At 42.7% G+C, this 22,937-nt stretch overlaps 1 long non-coding RNA gene across 1 annotated transcript in view; it reads left to right on the plus strand.

The window, feature by feature from the left end:
* Positions 1–22,937, plus strand: part of LOC100593508 — a 45,274-nt gene that overhangs the window by 11,197 nt on the left and 11,140 nt on the right. The window contains exons 3-4 of the long non-coding RNA XR_004033297.1: positions 19,828–19,883; positions 21,126–21,248. This is a non-coding gene — a long non-coding RNA (uncharacterized LOC100593508). The remainder of the gene's footprint in view (positions 1–19,827; positions 19,884–21,125; positions 21,249–22,937) is intronic.

Consider the following 22,937-nt stretch of genomic DNA (forward strand, 5'->3'; position numbering starts at 1 on the left):
GGTTCTACCGGAAGAGTGAAGCTGGTGGATTAAGAAAAGTGGTGGTAGGGAGAGGGAGGGAAAGGAGTTCTTTCTGCTAATCAAAGGAGAAACCAAATAAAATGAATGAAGTCCAAGAAAAATACAACTCTATTGTTTTGGGGGCATAAGAGGCTGGCTTGGAGGCTTCATTGAGTAATTCGAGTCACACCCTTTCTCTGTGGGACTGAAGGAATGTTGGCTGTTTCTCTGGAGCCCAGGTGGGAGGTGGGTAGACAGGTCTATGGAGATGAGAATTTCTTGGAGCTGTAACTCTCTGAACATCCCCACGGCCTTGCAAGCTTGGAGGCTGGGACATAAAGAAGCAGGAATGCAGTGCTGAATCAAGGCCAAGGAGCAGCGGCCATGGGAGGGGACGGCAGGAAGAGAAAAAGGCGGAAGAAACCTAGAAAACAGGGAAGGAAGTGACCCTGTTCTTTTTCTCCTCTTCTGAACAGGGGCTTCTCTGTCCTCAAGAGCCCCTTGGCTCCCTTTCATTAAGCCATAGGGCGGATACCCAGGGAGAGGTGGCGTGTCTGGGTCGGGGGTGTGATGGGAAGCAGGAAGCACCAGTCACTTCACAAGAAGGCTTGACATTGGAGAGGGAGCCAGCAAAAACTGGCAGACCCCCAAGGTGGGGTAGGAAAGTCTGGCCTAGCGTGAAGAACACTTGGCTCCACAGAGTTCTGTGGGTTTGTTAAAAAAAAGGGCAGTCCACAAAGTTGTGCTGCCAGCCCACCTAAAACATCCCTTTCTCTCCTCATCCTTGATTGTTTCTCTGCAATGACACGTCTACCTCTGGTGGTGAACTTCCATAGCCCAAAGGAGGATTAATGTGACCAGATGTCTTGGCAGGCTTGTCTGTCCCAATAGCAAGTCCTTAATTATAATTGTCAAGAATGTATGTGGGCTCCTGGTGGATCCTACTACCTTATCTCATCCTTCTTCGCCTTTCACTCTTTCTTCTCTTTAGATTTCAGCAAGAATCGTATTTGTGTAGATATAGCTCTGGAATTGCCTGTAACTCTCCTTTGGGGAGAGTTTCACTGTTGGATCAGTCAGTATTCTGTTCCTTCTGTAGCTCTTTGTCCCTTTGCTGGACTGGGAATCTTTTTCCCAAACTCTAGCCTCAACACTCCCCAAATTCCAGCTTGTATTCTTTAACTATTAATGGTGAAGATGCAGCATATACCTCTTCGTTCTTATTCTGGATGCACAATTTATCCGACTCATAAAGTGTCCTGTCTTGGTGTATCTGAAACTTCATCCCCATGAGAAAGATGATGACGTTAGGGAGCTTTCCATTTTTTTCCCCCCAAAAAATTTGTTCTATAGTTGGATTTGTTTTGGTTCCAAGGTCTCTGGACTTAGTGCTAATGGAAATTATTACTGATCTAATGCACAGTAGCACTCTGGATTCCGAACTCCTGGGTTCTCTCTTTCTTTTGACCAACCTGGTCTGCGACTTTAGAAAAGCTATGCCACGTTCTCTGTGCTTCAGTTCTACCTCTTGCTCAAAGAAAGTTCTTCATCAAAATTCAGTGTCTGCTCGCCCTTTCTTTGTCCTTTTCCAAAGCCAGGATACTTACTGTAAAGATCTTCGACAGGCTTCCTTGTGGGAGAGTTTGTTTAGAGTGAGTTTGGAGGAGCTTAGGATGAAGGAGGGGTTGGAGGCAGTCAAGAGCTTTCTGGGCTGAAAGATGGTAATCCATTTGCTTTTAAGGAAACCATACCTTACCCTAGAGAAGAGCTAATCATCTATGGGGCACCAGCCCCAGAATCTTTAGGGTTTAGAATTTGTATGGCAACCACTGCGGAAAATATCTTTGAAGTGAACAGAAGAGGGATGAACCAGTCTGGAAATACTTTCACCATGCCAATAGCCATGTTTACAGTAGAGCATATGGACAGAGTTTAGAGTTGATATATTTCCATCACTTAAAAAAAAAAAGATGATCCATCCAATAAAGGGATACCTTAGTGAGTGCTTGTGTCTGAATTCTGTTTATCTGATATGACGTAGAAGTGCCTAATGACAGCACTTCAACATTTCCTATTATCACAACGATACCATGCAGTGTTCGGAATTAAAAATCAGAACTCAAAGCACTGCTTTGCAGAAGAGGCTTTGCCAGCTACACAGAAAATTGCTGTCCAAGTAAAGCCTTGGTTTAGGGGTGCTGCCATTAGTGCTAGGCCACTGATAACAAACTCAGATGCTAAAAGAATGGCGTGTAGAAGGCCAGGACAATGAGAAGCGCTTATTACAGTCTGTGTTCTCAGCTATAATTGTGTGCTGATTGGGTGCCCTCTGCAAAAATGTTGCCACTATTGATACGAATAATCCTTGAATTCTTTGTTGAAAAGCTACTATGAGTGAAGGCTTTGTGCTAAGTGTGTCATAAACACTCTGCGTGCTTCCTACAGCACCATAGGCAGTAGGCTTGGGTTTCCAGCCTGATTATCTACAATGGGGGATAACACTAGTGCCTCCCTTTGAGGTTACTATGAGGATGAGAGCCCCTGGGTGTCATGTGGGAGAGTTCCTGGCATCTAATAAGTGCTCACTACAGGATAGTTGGATTGGTTGTCATGCCCACCACCATTTGAAGGCAAGCTCAAGCTGAGAGCAGTAAAGAAACACATCCAGAGTTTAGCTAGGAAGAACCCCGGTCTGTCTGTAACTGAAGCCTGCACTCTTCTCATCTCTGAAAGAAAACCGAGAGAAGCCCTGGATTACAACTTGAGCAGCCATGTGGGGCACTGACATCCCATGCCACATGTTTCCCACAACAGGTATCTTGAAAAATGTTACTTGGAGAAAAGGAGAAGAATTCAAGAGCCATTCACGAGAGAGTAATAACTTAAAAATAGGTCTCAGGAGTGGTTCAGATTTTCTGGATATTTGAAAAATTTCATAATAAAATGTTGGGAGAAAAAAGTATGGTGTAATGGAAGCAAGACAAGGCTTATTTAGAAGGCAAGAAGGCCTTTGCCCGGTGTTCCAAAGCTCAGCACTTTCTAGAAGAAAGAAGGAGCAGCAGTGGCCTGAAGCTCTGAGCCCCTGGCCTGGGGGGTGGCCACGGAGAGTTGCTTGGCTTGATTGGGAGGACATCTACCCTAGGTGGAAGATAGGTTCTAAGGAACAAAAAGCCACTTTTCTCAAAGCCTTGCTGATTTACACATTACATAATGTAGAGTTATGTGTCTGCTGTGGGGTTGGCAGGAGCCTGAATGTGATATGTTGATAATACATGGAGTCTTGCATGCAAACTTTGTTTATACACTAGGCCCTCCCTCCGAGTCCAGGGGCGGGTAGCTGGCTGCACAGCCTCCATCAGAGTCTGGAAGAGTCAGTGTTTTATGGCCACTCATGTTTATTTTGCTGTCTAACTATGTTAGCCATTGTGAATTTGGTTAAAGCAAAGCACCGTAAAGAAAATGGAGAAAGCATTCTTTGATATAGAAGCGACTACATTTCCATATGTATCTTCCCTGTCAGATGGCATCCCTGTCCAGAGAGAAGGGGCGACCCAGGGTCAGAAAGGAGACTGGGGACCTGTTTTGAACCTTTAGCTACTTTCCTAAAAATTTTGCTCCAATGTGAGCGTCCATTTAAATATTCAACCAAGTTTTACGTCAAAGTTGGCTGTTGGCTGCTGAGAACGGAGAACTGGCATTCCATCTTTGAAGGGATGGCAGAGAGATGCATTTCACTTTGTCACTTCCAAGCCATCTGATCTGAGTGATCAGAAAAGAGATCAGCCCTTCTCAAGAAGACTTCACCATCCCAGCCAAGAGGGAGCTCAGGCCTCAGGTTGAGGCAGGTTCCCATGAAGCAGCCAAATGTTTGCAAAACAAGCACCGAGATGAGGAGGCTCAGTCTGCAGAGACATCTCAAGGTTGCGACAGTCTTGGAAGATGTTAGTGAGCTGATGGAAGAGCCCTGGGGAGCCAAGGCTGGGAGACAGCTGCCTGGGCAGAGCTGGGGTCCCTTCCAATCGCTGCCTGAAATGCAAGTGTGCTGAGCAAGGAAGGGCTAACTGGCTGGTGTAATTGGTGTTTATATTTGAAAAGGGATACTACACTTCCAGGATAATTCCCTCCAGCCTCCTCTAGGGCTAAGATTTCCAATTGGTCTAGAGTCCTGAAGAGAAATCAGAGGCTGATTACCTGGCCGACTGGGCTGCAATCACACCTTTCAATACTAATTATCTGCTCCTTGAGTTCAATGACATTGAGCGTCCAGGCTCTGGCTGGGGTGAACCTTGCTCATTGGTTTGCATCACTGGCTTAAGACAATGATTTGAATGGACAAAGTACCCACACTGTGCCTTGATAAGCAGGAAATGAACGCTTGTTTGCAAATAAGATTGGGAAATGTGATCAGCTTTTTGTTCGGCATCTGTCTTTGGCTAACGAGCCTGATAATACTAATATAGAAATAATATGTTAGGAGACAGCAGTGATGGAGCCTTTTTTATAACTACCCCCAACTTTCTGTACCTGAAACCACGGAAGGAGAAAAGGGGATGCCTTCTCCCCCGCCAGCCCCGAAAGTATTCTAGTTTGAATTTTTTTTTTTTTTTTTTTTTTTTTTTTGTGGAGGTATGGAGAAACAGTTCCCAACCTGATACAAGATACCTTTACAGTGTTGCAGTGTTGGTATTTGTTCATATATTTGGCTTTTTCTAAATGCCCGCCTCTATTCCCAGCCATCTGTGATTCCCTCCCCCAAGAAAGCCCTCCTTCATTGAGTAGAATATAAATTTTACTTCTACTTGGATGCAACGTAATGGAGGTTTATTAGTCACATAAACAGCTTTGGTGTAGATTCATTCCAGTGACATTTCTTGGTGACGAGAATGTATAATGAGTGTTTGGCAGCTCATGGGGGAGTTAGCTGTGGGCTGGGTGAAGAGAGAGAGAGATTATAAGCCAGTATCTGGCTTGGAACTGCTTGTGTTGATGTCCAGCAAAATGTATTGTTTCTGGTGAAGGGACACTGGGGACAAGGAATATATCTTCACGGTCTTTAATCTTTCAGGAATGTTACTTTCAAATCTTGACCCCTTGATCATAAATGACAGAAGCCCATTGTCATGGGTTGAATTGTGTTCGAAAAGATGTTGAAGACCTAACCTCCAGGACCTCATAATGGGACCTTACTTGGAAACAGGGTAATTGCAGATATAATTAGTTAAGATGAGGTCATACTCATCTTTGGCTATAGCTCAATTACCCCAGCCAGTAGGGTGGGCTCCTAATCTAATATGACTCATATCCCTATAAAAAGGGAGAATTTAGATACAGCCACTTACAGAGGGAAGATGCTGTGATGAGATAGAAGAAACCCTATGAGAAGGTGGGAAATTGAAAGGAAGCATCTATAAGCCAAGGAATGCCTGAGGCTCCCAGAAGCCAGGAGAGAGGCATGGAGCAGATCCTTTGGAGGGAACACGGCCCTGCTGATACCTTGATTTTAGACTTCTAGCTTTCAGGACTCTGAGAAAATACATTTCTGTTATTTTAACCCCCTCCCCACCTACCCCCACCCAGTTTGTGGTCCCTTGTTATTGTAACTTCGGAAACTAATATATCCAGCTTCCACAGACCCAGATAGTTTGGAAAGGAAGAGCAGTATCAGCTTACCCAACCCAAACAACATTCATGTTCTTTTGTTTGCCATCTTGGACACTGGGAAGTTCTCAGGATCCTTGGTTTGGTTACCACTGGAGTCTCAGCAGTCCCAGGCCTATCTTGGAGGTGGTGAAATGTCAGGGGACTAAACCAACTGCAAGCACACCCCTGGCCACATTACTAAAAGGGGTCAGGATATAATTGAGACAGCTTTTTGGTATGATGGACTTGCACTTTGAATTCCTATTTCATTCTCTTAGCTTCTCTTCCTTCACCCTGGAAGGGCAGGAAAGAGAAAATGGCTTAGGTACCGGAGCTTAATTTATAGGCGAACATGGTCAAAGCCAGAGGCAGTTTTAATGGATTTTCTTACCGCGTCATCCAGTCTCAGGGCGTTTTGTGATAGACTGGATTGTTCCCTTTAGTATGCCTCCCATACAACTTCCCCCAATATAGCTGGAACCTGGAAAGAATGGAGACCCTCTGGGCTGAAAATAATGCACTTCACCTTTATCTCTTTGACACTATTCTGAGGATCATTAAGTCCACTAGGTCCTGATGTGATTGTCTATTTGGCTTCTGTCCTTGATGAGAAAGACAACCAGGGAGGAGTTTCCTTTGCTCCAGCCTCTCCCCTTTGCCGTGGTCGTGTATGACACCATTGAACCATAGAGCTATAAGGACCCTCAGCGATCAATATTAAAACTTCCTTATTTTTATTGAAAATGCTGAGATCCAAAGAGGGAATAGAACTCGCTCAAATGCTCTTGCCTTGGTGGTACTGGGCTGCATGCCCAAGTGTTCTGAACCTTGCTCTTCATTTCTAACCATGGCCCCATTTCTTCCTCTTTAGAAGTTTTTGGGTTTGTTTCCTGATTTGACAATTCCTCAGTGCTCTATTGATAAGGTTTGGCTGTGTCTCCACCCAAATCTCATCTTAAATTGTAGCTCCCATAATTCCCACGTGTTGTGGGAGGCACCTGGTGGGAGTCACTGAATCATGGGTGCAGTCCCCCTATACTGTTCTCATGGTAGTGAATAAGTCTCACGAGATCTGATGGTTTTATAAGGGGTTCCCTCTTTCACTTGGCTTTTATTCTCTCTTGGCTGCCACTATGTAAGACGTGCCTTTCACCTTCCACCATGATTGTGAGGCTTCCCCAGACACATGGAACTGTGAGTCCATTAAACCTTTTCTTTATAAATTACCCAGTCTCTAGTATCTTTATCAGCATCATGAAAATGAACTTCCCATTTGTCTTCCCCAAACTCCCATTTTTCTGCCACCAGACCACTTAGAGTTGCTTTCCCTGTCTCCATGCAGCCTGTCCACTCCCCTTGGGCTACTTTTATCAGTAAGTAAAGAAGAATTGGTATTTTTTGAGCACCTACTGTTTGCCATGCACAATGCTGAAATGCTTTCCCAAACGTTAGCAGAAGAGGAGAGTGTGCCTCACAGAGGTCAAAGTCATGCCCAAGGTCATGTGGCTATTAAAAACTAGAGCTGGAATCCAAATGTCTCTGGGGAGGCTCTTTCTCCAGCTCGAGAAAGGGGACCACACCCATGGTACCATGCTTGGATGTAGCAAAGGGAGAGTAAAAATGGCACCTCTGTGCTGTTCTTCCAGTCTCTGACACATTCTTCCAGCTCAGCTCTTTCCACACTAACAAAAGCATTTTAATTCAAAAGGAGTGCTGCCTGCTATCTATAAAAGAGGTGGTTTATATATTTTTTTTCCTGCTCTGCACTTTTCTAGCATAAACAGAACACCCGCTGGTGGTAGCAAACACAGACTCCCCCATCTCACACTTAAAGGCCCAGCATCAGAGTCAAAGCAAATCAACACATATTTGGTGGGCACCCACGATGCCCAAAGTGAAAGGAGTGATGTGTAAGCTCCTTTATTTAAGTTGGTTATAAGCCTCGAGGGGGATGACTCAGGTGCTGCTCAGCAAGTCAACAGGCCAAAAATAAGGGTGTTCTATGAGGAAACCGGCCGCCAGCCACCCTCCGTCCACCTTTGAGCGTTTCTCGTCACGTCTCTGCACTCCTAGCCTAGTTTTGTTGCTACAGCCACTGCCACATCCTGCTCACTCGTTTTGGTTCCCTGGCTGAGATGTTGCCCCACCTCCTTCTAAAATGGCCTGGATGATGTAGTGGAAAGACTGGGAGCCCTGGCCCCTGATGTCCTGACCCTCTTCTCCTGCAGGAACTGGGTGAGGGGGTGGGGAACACTGGGCTTCATTTTCTGCATTTGTAAATAAGTGGGCTATATTTAATAATAAAAAGAATCCTTCTTCCAGTTCTAAAATGTTATAATTTTTTGGTGCCAATCTCTGTTCAATCACTCTCTTCAAGACCTTGGCCAAAACTCTTTCTTTTAATTTTTTCCTAACTAACTCTAACTCACTCTGACCTTCAAAGCACTTAACTGAATCATTATTGTAGACCATTTTATGCTGTTTAAATAGGTCTCTGGAATGGTTTAGAAATTTTGTATTTTGTTTTCTGAGCAAGTTTTTCAGCTATTGAGTGTAGAATCACATTTGTTTGTAATCTAAGGCCCTCAGAAATCTGTATTGTACGATAGAACTTAATTGTGAATTCCTATGTATTGTCACTGACAGTATTTTTTTCATCCAGTCTGCTGTTAAATTCTTAGGTGGTTTGGATGTTTTTAAGTCAACACATTCATGTAGGTAGGGAAGATTCTCAAGCAGAAATGGGGGCAAATGCCCAGTTGTTGTAGTATACTGGCCCCATATTATAGAACACACAATAAAGAGTTTGCATTTTTGCAATGTCTGTTCTGGTAATAAGACCATTAGTGTTCTTGGCCTTTTTGGCTATGCCTCTTTCTGCCACTGCCATTTATTGTTCATCTTACCTCAGCTGGAGGTAAAATTGCCCACAGGGTCAGAGATTCTGGGTTCTAGTGGCTGTTATTGATCTCTCCCTTGAACTAATTAAGCCTGCACAAAGTAAAGGCATTTATTTATTAATTAAACAGATTTTGATTGAGCCCCTGTAAAATTCTAGGCACAAATTCTGCCACAGCAGAGAGCAGCCCTCAAGGAGCTTAAAATTTGGACAGGAAGATAGAGCAAATAAAAAGTATTAGAAATTGTGATTAATATTCAAAGAAATCAAACTATATAGAGAACAATTATTGGGGTGGGGTGGGATGGGGGCTCTCTCCTGTATCAGGGGTAGCTAGGAAAAGGCTCCTGGAGAAGATGGCATTTAAGCTGGAACCTGGAGGATGAGGGGCATCATTCACAAGGAGAGAGTGAGAGGAGAAGGGATGGGGGAGGGCATCCTAGGCAGAGAAAAGAGCACATTCAAAGATCCTGAGGTAGAGAAGACTGGTATGTTGGAGGAGCCAAAAAGAATGCTGACAAGGCTAGCATGCCCTGGCACCCACTCTCCAGGCCTGGGATAGGCATGTTATAAGCTTATAACATGTTATAACATGTTATAAGCTTATAGGCATGTTATAAGCTTGATATATTGTGAGAATATCCAATTCTCGCAATAACCCTAAGAGGTAGGCATAGCTTTACCTGGGTTTCAGATGTGGACCTTGTTTCAGTTTTTCAAGCCCCCACCCCTAGAATGTGGAGAATCTGGGTTTGTGCTCCTTCCCACCCGCCATGCTTCAAGGCTTTCAGTTGGCTTGGGTGTGTGTCTCGGTAAGGAAGTCAGAATGGATCACCTGTCAGAACTGGGGAGGCTGGGGCTTGGCTGGCAGGATGTGGAGTGTGTGTATTTTCTGTTTATTCTTGAAGTTTCCTTCCCTGCAAATACATGCCTAGTTGCCATGTGCCTTTCAGAAGGAAGCCAACGCCAGCACTCCATCGCTCATGAGCAGTCCTGCAAAAACAAATCCATATCCTTAATGCAACCCTAGGTGCCAGCAAGTCAGGCCTGCACTGGCCAGGCAGCCTGGAGCTTAGGAACAATCTGGTCCTCAGGAAGGGAGGGAAGAAAAACAATTTCAAATTCCAAGCACCTAGGGCCTCTTACAGATGGCCATTGTCGGGAGAAGGGAAAACTAAACTGTGTAAAGGAGCTGGTGGCGCCTCTGGGAAGGGTAGAGGATATTGAGGTTAGGGGCTGCTGCTCAGGGTGTGTGCACAGTGGGCATGGGATGGGGTAATCTGAAGAAAGAGCTCAACAGTTCACTTGTGTGAGCTTGGGCAGCTTGCCTTTAACTGCCTCAGTTTCCTCATTTTAAAATGATGAAAAGAGTAATATCTGCCCCGGTTCCCTCAAGTTGGGCATACAAATGTGAATAGGCTTAGAAAAGGGCGACAGACTCTTTAGATGTCAGGGATTGCAGAAGAGGGCTGCCTCTCTCTTTAATTATTCTGTTGATTAGGGCCTCTGGTATGTCTTAGTAAGTTTCCCCCTCCTGGGAATAACCACCTGAGAAGAGCCCTGTAGTTTCCTGTTGCCCAAGGTGAAGGTGGTGGTTGGATGCTCGTCAGGAGTGATCAAGGTTAGGTTAACCCCCAAAAGGCTTTGGTAGCTGCAGAATGGAATCAGCATATCAAGTTTTAAAGCACCAGGAGCCACCAGAGAAAGATGCAGCAGGGCTGTTGATACATATTGATGATGATGAGGACAACAATGAAGATGGTAACAGTGATCATTCATTGAGTTGACTGAGTACACTGCATGCCTGGTAAGTAGCACAGGGCACTTCATTCTTATCATCTCATTTGATCCTCACAAGAAGTCCATCAGGCAGGTGCTAGGATGATTTCCACTTTGCAGATGAGAAGGTTGAGGCACAAAGGGGTTGATAATTTGCGTAACATCATGCTGCTAGTAAGTGACAGCGCTGACACTCAAAGCCACATATATCTGACTCCAAAAAGAATAATCTGCTAATATTATACATGGATTTTTTTTAAAGAAATGAACTTTAAAATTTGCATCGTTAATGTCTGTCTTCCTAGAAGACTTGTATAATATAAGCATATATGAACTATATTTAACATTTATTGGTGAAAAATTATTTACCATATGAGGTTGCTTGATTTGTTGTTTTGTACATTTTTGGTCTCTGGAGCTTCAGAGAAAGAAAATATTAATATAATGCAAAAACTGTCAGCTGACGGCTGCTACTGTTTGTTTTCTGTCATATGCTTTTTAGTCCAGGAACAGTTAGCCAGAGAATGGATGGGTCGGGAAAATATGTTCCAGGTAGAGGGAACAGCATGTGCAAAATCCAGGTATAAGAGAAAACATGGTGGGTTCTGGGAATGGCAGGTCAGTAAGATAATTGGAAAACTGAAGGCCAGTGCAGGTATGGGATGGAGTGAGAGATAAACCTGGGGAAATAGGTTGGGGTCAGACCAGAAAAAGCCTTCTCTGCGATGTTAAAGACTTTGCAATTCATCCAAAACCAGTGAAAACCATGAAGCTGAAGACAGACATGATCCAATGTGCATTTTAGAATGAGAATGCTGGGTGGAATGCACCACTTCTCTTGCTACAGGCCTAGAACCATATATTTCCCCATTCAAATGGCAAGAGCAGTTGAATGTTTTTATGTCCTAGCTCAGTACTCCAGAAGGCTCCTTGAAAGCACACGGCATTTTCTTCTTTGGTGTCAGGGAGTCCAGCCAACCACAGCTGTTGCTGCAGCCTGGCCCTAACCTCAGAAGACTGCATGCTTTCCCCACTTTCAATTCAGAGGTGTGTTTCTTGCATTTATTTTTCTCTATGAGATACTAAAAAGACAGGTGCTGAGTTTTGGGGCTTTCTGCTCACGGTTAGCCCTTATGCTGTGTTGTGCTGAATGCTCAGCTGAAGCTACCTGGAAGTGGGTATGTGCTATGAGTTCCTGAGCGACCATTTACCGTAGCTATAAGTCATTCTGCATGCCAGGAAGGAGCAGGTTGATAAAGAGTGTTATTTCTTTACTTAATAACAAAATAGAAATGTTGTTTGTATCCTACTAGCACTAGAATCCCTAAATGTTGTCTTCACCCACCACAACGGCAGGCTAGACAGTGACAGGTGAATAGAGATTAAAAAAAATCTGCTGGCCTCTCTCCTTGACATTCCTCTTCCCTGAAAAAGACACCAACATCTCTTTGCTCAGTCTTCTCTAGAAGCTGCAGATCAATGTGGAAAGGCAGGAAGAGAGGAGTGTAGTCCCGGACTTGTTTTAACCTTGGGAGTTCTTGTTGCTTTTTCTGATTAAATTGTCCAATTCATTCAGTCCACTAAATATATATTTCATGGGGCTTAGTTGCTAGGGTCAACCAATCGGGATAGAAGATCACAGGTAATGACTGCCAGGAAGCAGAGCCAAGAAATTCCTTCCTTGCTGCTTCATAGGTGACAGGTCTTCAGAAGGTGAAGGACTGTTGTTTGCAGGGTGGACTTCAGTGACCTGCATGGAGCTTGGGAAACTTCACAGTTCCACTTCGAACTCCCCTGTAAGAAGTCAGAGCAAACATTGGAGGTCAATGACTAAATCATGGCTTAAACTCTTTCCATGGGAGTCAAATTCCACTCCCAGCTGTTTAACCAGGACATCTGGAACCTGGATGTCAACATTTTGACCTCCATTTTTGAAAGGCAGTCTATCAGTTGATTACCTACTACCACCTTTTGGCCAAAGAGAGAAAGAGAAGAAATAAAGATGGCCAAATGTGTTGTGTAGCCTTTGACTTAGTTAAATGGTTGAGCAGCCAAAATGGCATATTTGAAAGTTCGTCACTAAAATATTGATTATAGTAACAAACTATAGATCCGAGCTTCTGTTTTCTTACAAGCACAGTGGAGAAATAATTTAAAATGTGGAGGCACCATGAATATCACCGTGGATATTTTCATTAACTCTGTAAAAATCAGTAATCTATGCCGGAAGAACATGATGACAGACAGACACATTTGTTCTTGGCATTTTAGCCTTTTTTTTTTTTTAAACAGGGTTTCACTCTGTGGAGTGCAGTGGTGCAATCATAACTCACTGCTGCCTCAACCTCTCAGGCTCAAGTGATCCTCCCACCTCAGCCTCCCAAGTAGCTGGGACCACAGGCACTCACCACCACACCTGGCTAATTTCTGTATTTTTTTTGTAGAGACAGGGTCTTAGCAGGCTGCTCAGACTGGTCCTGGGCTCAAGCAGTCCTCCTGCCTCAGCCTCCCAAAGTGCTGGGATTACAGGACTGAGCCACTATGCCTGGTGCCTGCCTTTTTTTTTTTTTTTTTTCATTTTCTCTTTTTAGTTTGATAGTTGTATTATTGCCAAAATTTATTAGTACATTTGGAGATTATGGATAAGTATGAAACCTTATATCAGGCTCTGCAAAGAGGACCTCAACTCGGTTTACTTTCTGTAATGGGGATTTATTGCAAGATTGGTGTGTGTTGAGGGGGAGAAAGGGATGCTATCTCTCCGGATCCTGGTAGCCAGGACTGTGAGGCATAGCAACCTTCATAGAGAACTAGGCTTTAGAGACCAATCTTGTCTTGGTTTGCTTAATATTCATATTTCCTGAAAGAGAGGAAATTGGGCTTATCTGCTACCATTCTACATGGACAACCTTAGTGGGCAGAGTTTAGGATAGCATATCCCAGAAATAGTTAGCCTTCTTTATATCTGGTTCTGTGACTTCTCAGCCATTCCCTAAGGCAGTCAGATGTGTGGTTAGAGAGAGCAGGGTTGGTTTATCCACACGACATGGGAGGAACTACATCATGATTGATATGGTTTGGCTGTGTCCCCACCCAAATCTCATCTTGAATTCCCATGTGTTGTGGGAGGGACCCAGTGGGAGGTAACTGAACCATGGGGGCAGGTCTTTCCCATGCTGTTCTCATGGTAGTGACTAAGTCTCACAAGCTCACAAGATCTGATGGTTATTATAAGGGGAGTTTTCCTGTACAATATCTCTCTCTTTGCCTGCTGTCATCCATGTAAGATGTGACTTGCTCCTCCTTGCCTTCTGTCATGACTGTGAGGCTTCCCCAGCCATGTGGAACTGTAAGTCCAATTAAAGCTTTTTCTTTTGTAAATTGCCCAGTCTCAGGTATGTCTTTATCAGCAGCATGAAAAGAGACTAAAACAATGATATATAGGAATAAACCATATTAGTCATTTTCCTTATATTGTGTTTGGACAAGTTGGGCATCTGATGATTTTGAGGTTTTTCCTGTAGCCCCTTCTTCATACTACTTTCATCTTGTACAAAGTCTTGGAGTATAATTTTATTATTATGACATTTATGAATGCGCTTTGTTTTTCTAATGATAAAGTTTTGTCTTTATAGGTTCATCTCAAAGATCTCTCTTTGCATAATGTATGTGTGGACCTGCCTACAGATATATCGGGTGGAAGCCCTAGGAGCCTCAAGCAAGTCTGAATATTGGCCCTGAGAACCACTGTTCTCATTATCAGCAAGGATTTTATCCGGAGACCTCTAGGAATACATTCACTAAAATGCGACTGTGGTCCTGCGGTTGTATGAACTCTGGCTCTTCTTGTGAATTACATTTCACTGGAGTCAGGTGTTTTCTGTAAACATCGTTAAACCACGAGACCAACTGCACTGAACATTTTTTGCACTACATTGTTTTATTTCTTGCTCGTTTTTTCCTTGCAGAGCTGGGGCTGGGGTGAGGTGTGTGGTGTACCTAGCCCTCAAAATGTAAGGATTCTCAGAGTCACACAGGTGCATGGTCAGCACCTGAGAGTGAGCCACCCTTTAACATTTTGCCTTCTAGGTGCTTCACTTGCCTTGCCCAAGCACTAGCCCTAGATTAAATAATATATTTCCATTAGTTTTTCAAAATTGTAATATTAACAATAACTAGCACTTATTGAGCGCTCCCGTATGTGCCAGTAAATGTGACTTACATGTATCTGCTTATTTTTCCTTACATGCAACCCTATGAAGTAGATACAATGGGTATCATCCCTATTTCACAGACAAGGAAACGAAAACACTGGAATGTTAAAGCAGTATTTCAAGACTCATCTAGGAAGTGCCAGATCCAGGACTGGGATCTGGGCCATCTGATTTTCAGCACTTGATCTCAAACTTTCCACTATATACCTCTTCAAGGACATTTTTGTCCATGTGACAAGTAGAAAAATTCCACAGCTAGTTTGCTGACCAGCCAAGTCAGAGCTTCCCTGACACCAGTGTAATCATAACACATGGGATTTGAAACTGTGGTCAAGAATTTTCAGACTAGCTCTCCAATAACAGAAACTTCAAATATCAAACCCCAGGGCAGTTTGTTTTCATCAGGGTCTTTTAAATGACTGATTCTTGGACCAGCCCATTGATACATTCATTCAACAAATATTTATTGGGACCCTCCTGTGTACTAGATATCGTTCTAAATGCTTAGAACACAGCTGTGATTAAATTAATGCCCCTATCTGTAAAGAGGTTACATTCCAATAGTGGGGACAGATCATAAGGAAACAAACAAACATACAGTTTGATGTCATGAAGAAAATAAAGCGGATCTCGAGGGAAAGTGAGTGTTGGGTGGCCAGGAAAGACTTCTCTGAGGAAGTGGCATTTGAGCAGGGTCTTGAGTGACATGAGCAGAGAGAGAGAATGGGAGCCTCACATAGCAGTACTGTAGCTACTTTATAAATAAATTTGTCCTATTGTGTATTTGACTTGACATTTTAAAAAAGTACAAGATCAACATTGACAACAATGTAGTCACGAGAATGTCACTCACCATGGCTTCATGAGCTATTTTCACCTCCTTGCTGTTGCAGGAGGGAGTAGGTGGGGTAGATGGCCCATGAAAAGATTTGCTCCATGGGCAAAACCTTCTGACTGGGGATTTGAAGTCCGCTGAGTGATGCCCTGTTTGTTCTTCTGAATTAAATTAGAATTGGGCAGTCTCCATTTTGCGGTTTTCTTCTTCAGCCTCTGGTGGACCAGAGGATCAGCCAGTTTTCATTTGTGTTGATTTCCTTGGAAGAAAAAGTTGTGGCAGAAGCTGCCCCATGTGTGCGAAAGACCACCCTTCCTGGGCTGTGGCTGAAGCCTCTGTTTCCGTTAGTCTTTCTGTAAGGCAGTGTTGTCAGGTCACCGATTCCAAATATCGAATGACCCAATAGTGAGCACGCAGTGGATTTGTCAGTCCTACCTAAGGCTAGATCAGGACAAAAGCTGCCATGACAATGTCACGTGTCATTCATTGTGCAGGTGAGTGTCTTAGGAGAGGCTGGACTCTTCCTCCGAGAAGATCTGAAATGCAGTGAGCACTTTTGCTTGAAGACAGGGACTGATTTTGGCAGCATCCTTTGGTCTCTTCTAGTCTGGGAGTCAGAGAAAGTTTGCATCAAAATGTCATCAGGGTAAGTGCGAGTGTGAGTAAAGGTAGATGTTTCTAGGGCATCTCTGGCCGGAGGTAACATTTTAACATTTCAGAGCCAAATTTTTAGTTTTGGCAAAAACACGCTTTGCAACTCAAAACTTCTCTTCCTGCTTTACCCTGATTAGTTGCTAGTTGAAAACACTCGGCATCTCAACTGTATCCTCCCCTCCTTATTACCACCCCTTCTCTCCAGCTGCTAACTTGTGAACTCAGGGCTGTGCCCAGCATAGACGTTTATAGCAGTTGCAGGGAGGTAGGTGGGAAGAAAGGAGGGAAAGAAGACAGGGAAGGAAGGTGGAAGGGAAGAAAGAAGAAATTCCTTTTCTATCAACTTTTAGACTTGGAGATAACATTTTTCTCCAGGACACGGTGCAGGCCTCAGTAGTTAGAACAGTCGGGTTCAAATCTTAATCCCCCATTGAAAACACTGTGTGACCTTAGACAAGTGACAGAACCTTTTGGAGCCTCAGATTTTCCTCATCTCTAAAGGAAGAATGTGAGGGATTGATTTCAGTGAAATAGCTCCTGTCAAATGCTGCTGCTACCATGTTTAGCAAATTGCTTAACACATAATAAGCATTCAACCTGAGAGTTTTATTGTTACTTTATTTGGGTACTGAGACCTCTGCTTCTGGGGTGGCACTGCCTGACCTGGGGTGGAGTTACACCGTGTATCCTAGGTCCACCAAGTCTGTGGCTTTATATAGCTAAGAGGTTTGAACAACCCCAAAGCTTCTATCATATAAGAATTTCATAGAGATTCAGATACCAGCAAAGCCGTTGGAAGCTGTGATGATTAAGTTTATGTGTCAATTTGGACAGGCTGCAGTATTCAGTCATTTAATCAAACAATAATCTAAGTGTTGCTAAGGAGGTATTTTGTGGATGTTAACATTTACAACCTGTTGACTTTCAGTAAAGGGGATTACCTTGGATAATGTGGGTGGTCCTTATCCAATCAGTTGAAGGCCTTGGGACCAAAAACTTGCAGGAGAAATTCTGCCTTAAGACTGCAGCCTCAGCTCACACAGGAATTTCCAGCCTGCCAGCCTGCCATATGGATTTTAGACTTTCTAGCCCTGAGAATTGCATGAGCTAATTCCTGAAAGTAAATAAGCTAATAAAAACTTGTATTTTATATTGTTATTGTATTATTTTATATAAACTATATCACACAATTATGTTACCTTTATATAATATAATTACATACTATTTCTAATAAAATTTATATTACATGATATATTCTATATTATGTTATGTGCCAAATTATCATTTATAAATACAAGTAAATTTATGTATACCTAAATTATAATAATTTATAATTTGATATCTAATATATATCATAAATACATGCATTTATAATAATTTATAATTTGCTATATAATGTAATATGGAATATATATATTCCATATTATGCTATATTATATGTTATATTCCATATTATGTTATACAGCAAATTATAAATTATTGTTTTTTCTTAATGATATGAAATATCTATATATATATATAGATATAAAATCTGTTCTTGGTTCTCTTTCTCTGGAGAACCCTGACTGATACAGAAGCTTCTAGCTTAAGTGTGTATATGGTATAGACAAATTTTAGCAGGACTCTTTCTTCAGCTCTTCTGTTATAGGAATCCAGACTTGAATTCTTAATGAAAACTGAAAAGAGGACAAAGGCAGGAGCTTCTTGCTAGGTGGGGACCAATATGGGGATGGATTTCCTAATCCTAACCTGAAAAGGGAATTTCAGGGTAGAATGGACGACGTCCCAAACCCCAGACCAGTGTTTAGTCCCTGAAAGGCTCCGTGGAGAAGTAAACAACTTGGGTGGAGTGCACAGTTTTGTCTGTTCCGTTGCAGAGCTTTCCTGGGCCTTTTCCCCAAGCTGGGTTGTGGTGATTTAAAATTAGTTCTTGTTTGGCCTGCAAGGGAAGAGGGAATTTGCGGAGTCTGGGCTGGACTCAGCCTTTTGCTGTGGAGGTTCTGAGGGCTGTGTCTGTGACTTGTACACGTTGAAAGTGGAGAGACTTGGGCTCAAGACCTCCACGTGACCAAACCTCTGTCCTTGTCGTCAGAGCTGTCCAGAAACCTAAATGGAACTGAAGGCCACCACCTTGGTCTGATCTGGGAGACACCTCTCCTGTCCTAAATAGAGCTCTCTACCTCCCTCCCTCTCTGAGATACCTATGATCTGCAGGATGAATTACTCCTTTTGGTCATGACCTGTAAGCAACTGCTACATTGCAAGTCTCGTTCCCAAACCGTTACTGCCCATGAGCACAGTGACATTTAATTTCATCTTTAGGATTCATTTCCATCACTTCAAGCAGGGTCATCTTGGAACGGGACACAGGATAGGTAAGCTTTGGTGGGGATGGGAGGAGGAAGGTTGCAATGCTAATTGCCTATTTAGGAAAGAAGCCCTAGCTCACTGGGATGAAAACATTGGGGGCTGGTGAGCAGATGATGCTGATTGAGAGAGTTCTATAAGGGCATAAAAGAGCAGAAAAACAGACATTCATTCTCTTTACAAGTGTGTTTTCAGCTGGCATGAAATCTCCTTTGACTCTGGAGTTGTTTTCTCTGAATATCTTTGCTTTCCCCTTATCGGACGTTGATTCCAATGTCAGCGCAAAGCTAAACATGGCTGACTACACATTTGGCCTGGTCCTTGTGAAAATATCTAAGCTATTACTGAATTCAGAGCTATTGCTGATTGGTTTCCTAAGTGGACTTGAAATGCATGGCTTTATTCAAATAATCATATCAGTAAGCCATATTGCTAACAGGTCAGCATGGGTAGTTGATGACTAATACTACACACACACACACACACACACACACACACAGATACATATGTGCACACACACCACTTCATTGTGAGCTGAGTTTAGTTACAATCATTCCAATCTCAGCAATTTTTGATTTATTTGTTTTATTTTGTCGGATAAAAACAGAAATGATGAAAGATGATCAGCTTTAGTTATTAATACTTATTGATACGTATTTAGATCTTTGATTGGCAGTTCAGTCTTACGACCACTAACAAACAGAGACCCTTGGAGGAAAGATTAACTTTGTAAGAATGTTAGGATTTTAATAGCCTAGATAAAGTTTTTTAAAAGTTGGAAACTAGAAAATTTGCTTTGAATTTAATTTATAAGAAGGACTTCCAGACCTCTGTCATATAGACAGTAGATTTCTGTTCCAATTGGAGACAACTATGCAATTTGTTATTCAGTTAAGAATGTTTATATAGTTTTGTTCAAACAGGCATATTTAAGCAATGAAGAAAGTATTGTAACTAGGCAACTATTGATTATCTACGCAGTGTCCATTCCTGCTACTCCCTTCCTAGCAGAACCTTGATTGGGTCTAGGTTTAAACAGCAATGTGTCAAGGCAGGTGGACCAGGAGGATCCTAAGGGAGGGAACTTGATTGATCTGAGCCACTCTTGAACATCCCTTGGTCAGCAATTGGCTTAGAGGTGGGCATCCTAAACTTGGCATACAAGAAAGACAGTAGGAATTTGCTGGGCGCTCTTGGGAAATATTGCATAAAACAGTTCATCAAAATTGGCTTTCCTTTTTGCCTTGACTTGCCATGTAAGAAGTAATGCCTAATGCTGCAACAGACAAATTGCAACCATCAGGGAAAGCCAGGAGACTCTGAGAGAGACCAATTATTGAGCTGCTGAATGAACCCTTCCTGAAACCACCTACTTCCTCACTTATTGGTGTGTCCTTACTGTGTAAACCCCTTTTAACTGGGTGTTTTTTTTCTTGCAGCGAAAAACAATCTATTGATGCACTTGGTGACATTAATTGAGAAAAAAACAATATGGGTAAGATTTAGTCTTCATATTTGTTTTTTTGTCCTTAGTAAGGCATAATGTAATTAACCAAAAAAGAATTGATTATACTTTTTGTAACTCTTGTAGCCATTGTCAAAAAATAAAGTGATTTGGAAAACATGCACGTATGCACGTACATACACACACACTCTTCAATCCATTCTTGAGGTTGATATATTAGTTTCCAGGCATTCGTTCAGTATTTCTATATCTAAAAATTTGTGGAAGGATCCGAGAGATCCAGATTCAGTTTTTATTGCTGTTTGCAAGTATGCTAAGTTGGCAATGCATAGATGTGTAGAGAAGGAGAGTAAGAGACACAGGGAGGCCGGGCGCGATGGCTCACGCCTGTAATCACAGCACTTTGGGAGGCCAAGGCGGGCGGATCACGAGGTCAGGAGATCGAGACCATCCTGGATAACACGGTGAAACCCCATCTCTACTAAAAATACAAAAAAATAGCCGGGCGTGGTGGCGGGTGCCTGTAGTCCCAGCTACTCGGGAGGCTGAGGCAGGAGAATGGCGTGAACCCGGGACGCAGAGCTTGCAGTGAGCTGAGATCGCGCCATTGCACTCCAGTCTCTGGGCAACAGAGCGAGACTCCATCTCCAAAAAAAAAAAGAGACACAGGGAGCAACGTGAGTGAATAATCTCAAGGGATGAACAATTCCCAGCTTTGTTGGGACTTCTTTAGCCACATCATCACATCACACTCTTAGAAGTCAAGTTTGCTAGGTGTGTTTTACAGATAGAAAAGTCAAGGTGCAGAGAAGTCAGGACCTGCACATAGAAATTAAGTGATCTGAGTTCCCAGTGCCCCCAAAGGATTTTCATTACTGCAAATTACCTCTGTTTTATTTTATCTTATGAAAATGCAGACATGCTCAAACCTCTGAGGACCTATTGCCTTTTTGTGAACTTGAGTAGAAAAGAGATCAAGCCACTCGCTGTGGCTGTTAGACTGGAAACTCCGAGTTGGTCACAAGAAAAATGGTTTTCATTTCCATGAACCCAGCCATCTGAACTGGTCAGGCTCTAATAACCAAGTTTAGGGAAGCTCATTTGGAAGAGATGAATTTGCTTTTGGTATTTTGGAAAGGTCTCAGGGCCTTGCCAACATCAGCTGCCGATGGAGTTCCTGACTGTGTGTGACAGGTATCAGCACCCTGCTTCCAGGTTGCTCCAGGTACCCACTCCCTGGTAATCACCTCTGATTTTAAACTTTCCTAACAGTCTGGCCATGGAGGCATGACATCCGTAACATCCCCCAAAGGAGCTAAAGAAGAAATCCACAATTTACCATAAGCATTTCTAGTCTGATGATTGCCAAGAGATTCCTCCAGGACATTCCTCAAGGTGTGCATGAAAAATAGTGTCCACCAGGGACTGAGGTGGTTCAGGTACCATTGCTGCTTTGGGGTGGAACATTTCTGTAAAGTGAGAACAGCATAGGGTTAGGAGCTACGTGAACAAACCCCCTATTGACTAGGAACAAGACATAAAAAGTTTCTGGTAGACACAGATCTAGTGGGGAGGACATGGTGGAGTCAACGCCCTCCAATTTTCTATGGATTACATCCTACCTCCCTCTCAGGGACATGGCTGCAGTTGTGCTTAGCCCATGAGGGTGCTGTTCTCCCTTCCTTATGGAAATTGGAGAATGTGGGAAGAGGAGACTTTGTTTTTATTTTTAATTGTTCTCTTTTTAAAGAAAAACAATTGGACTGTATTTTTTAGAGCAGTTTTAGGTTCACAGCAAAATTGAGCAAAAGGTAAAGAGAGTGATTATACTTTGTGTAACTCTTGTAGCCCCCTGCCCCCACACACATGCACAGCCTCCTCCATTATTAACACACCCCATAGAGTGGTACATTCCTTACAACCAATGGGCCTACACTGACACATCATTATCACCCGGAGCCCATAGTTTCCATTAGGGTTCACTCTGGGTGTTGCATATTCTATGGGTTTGGACCAATGTATAATGACATGTATCCACTATTATAATACCATACAGAGTGCTTTCACTGCCCTAAAAATCCCCCTGTTTCACCTATCCATGCCTCCCTTCCCCCAACTTCTGGCAACCACTCATCTATTTACTGTCTCCAATGTTTTGCTTTCTTTTCAGAATGTCATATAGTTGGACTCATATGGCATATAGCATTTCAGATTGTTTTCTTTCACTTAGCAATAAGCACTTAAGTTTAAGAGACTTTTTATTTTGTTCTGTAAGATAGCCTAACATTTTTCAAAATTAGGACTGTTTTTTAAACAGATTTTTATCAGAAGAAAGAAATAATATGTGGACAATGTGAAATGGCTGTGTTTATAAAAAATAAGTTTTAGACAACGAAAATATAGCTATAGAATTGCTGATATTGCCAACAAACTTTTGTCTTCATCTCTCTGGCTTCCTGTCTCTGTGTCATCTGGTCTCTTAGGCTTTTTCACTCCTTATAAACTGATTGGCCTGACCTTCCTGCTCTCGTTGAAGTTATATGCAATTGATATTTTCTTATTTTAAATAGGCATGTTCCTTAGGGTCTATTCTATGAGGACCAGGATTGTGATTTAGAGGAAGAATCTTGTTCTCTGTGTATTTATGCAGTGCTATATAATTGATATACCTTGTACCCAACAAAGGCACAGTCTCTTCCTATTTTTGCTTCTCCCTTGCACTGCTATCTGAAGAATTCTTCAGACAAATCTGCCCCTTCATTCTGGGGGCTTTTCATTTAGAGACTACAGGAATTTGGTAATTGCTGCAACGTAGAAAGGTATCACCTTCCAAAATATTGGAAGGTATCCTGATATTTCATGTTCCACCTAATAATACCTTTCAGGACTCATGTTCTTAGGCAAATGCTTTGGGGAATGTTGCAGTGATGCATGTGCTGGGGAAACACAGGGGCAAGCATGGATGAAAATCACTGTGGAATATTGAAGAAGGCTTCCAAGAGGAGGTGACATTTGAGCTTGATCCTGAACACGAAGTAAGGACAGAACTAGGAGCTCAACTAGAGGAAGAGGCAAATGGTATAC

Source organism: Nomascus leucogenys, chromosome 14 (genome assembly GCF_006542625.1).
Source record: "Nomascus leucogenys isolate Asia chromosome 14, Asia_NLE_v1, whole genome shotgun sequence".
In the NCBI taxonomy this organism is placed as follows: Eukaryota; Metazoa; Chordata; class Mammalia; order Primates; family Hylobatidae; genus Nomascus; species Nomascus leucogenys.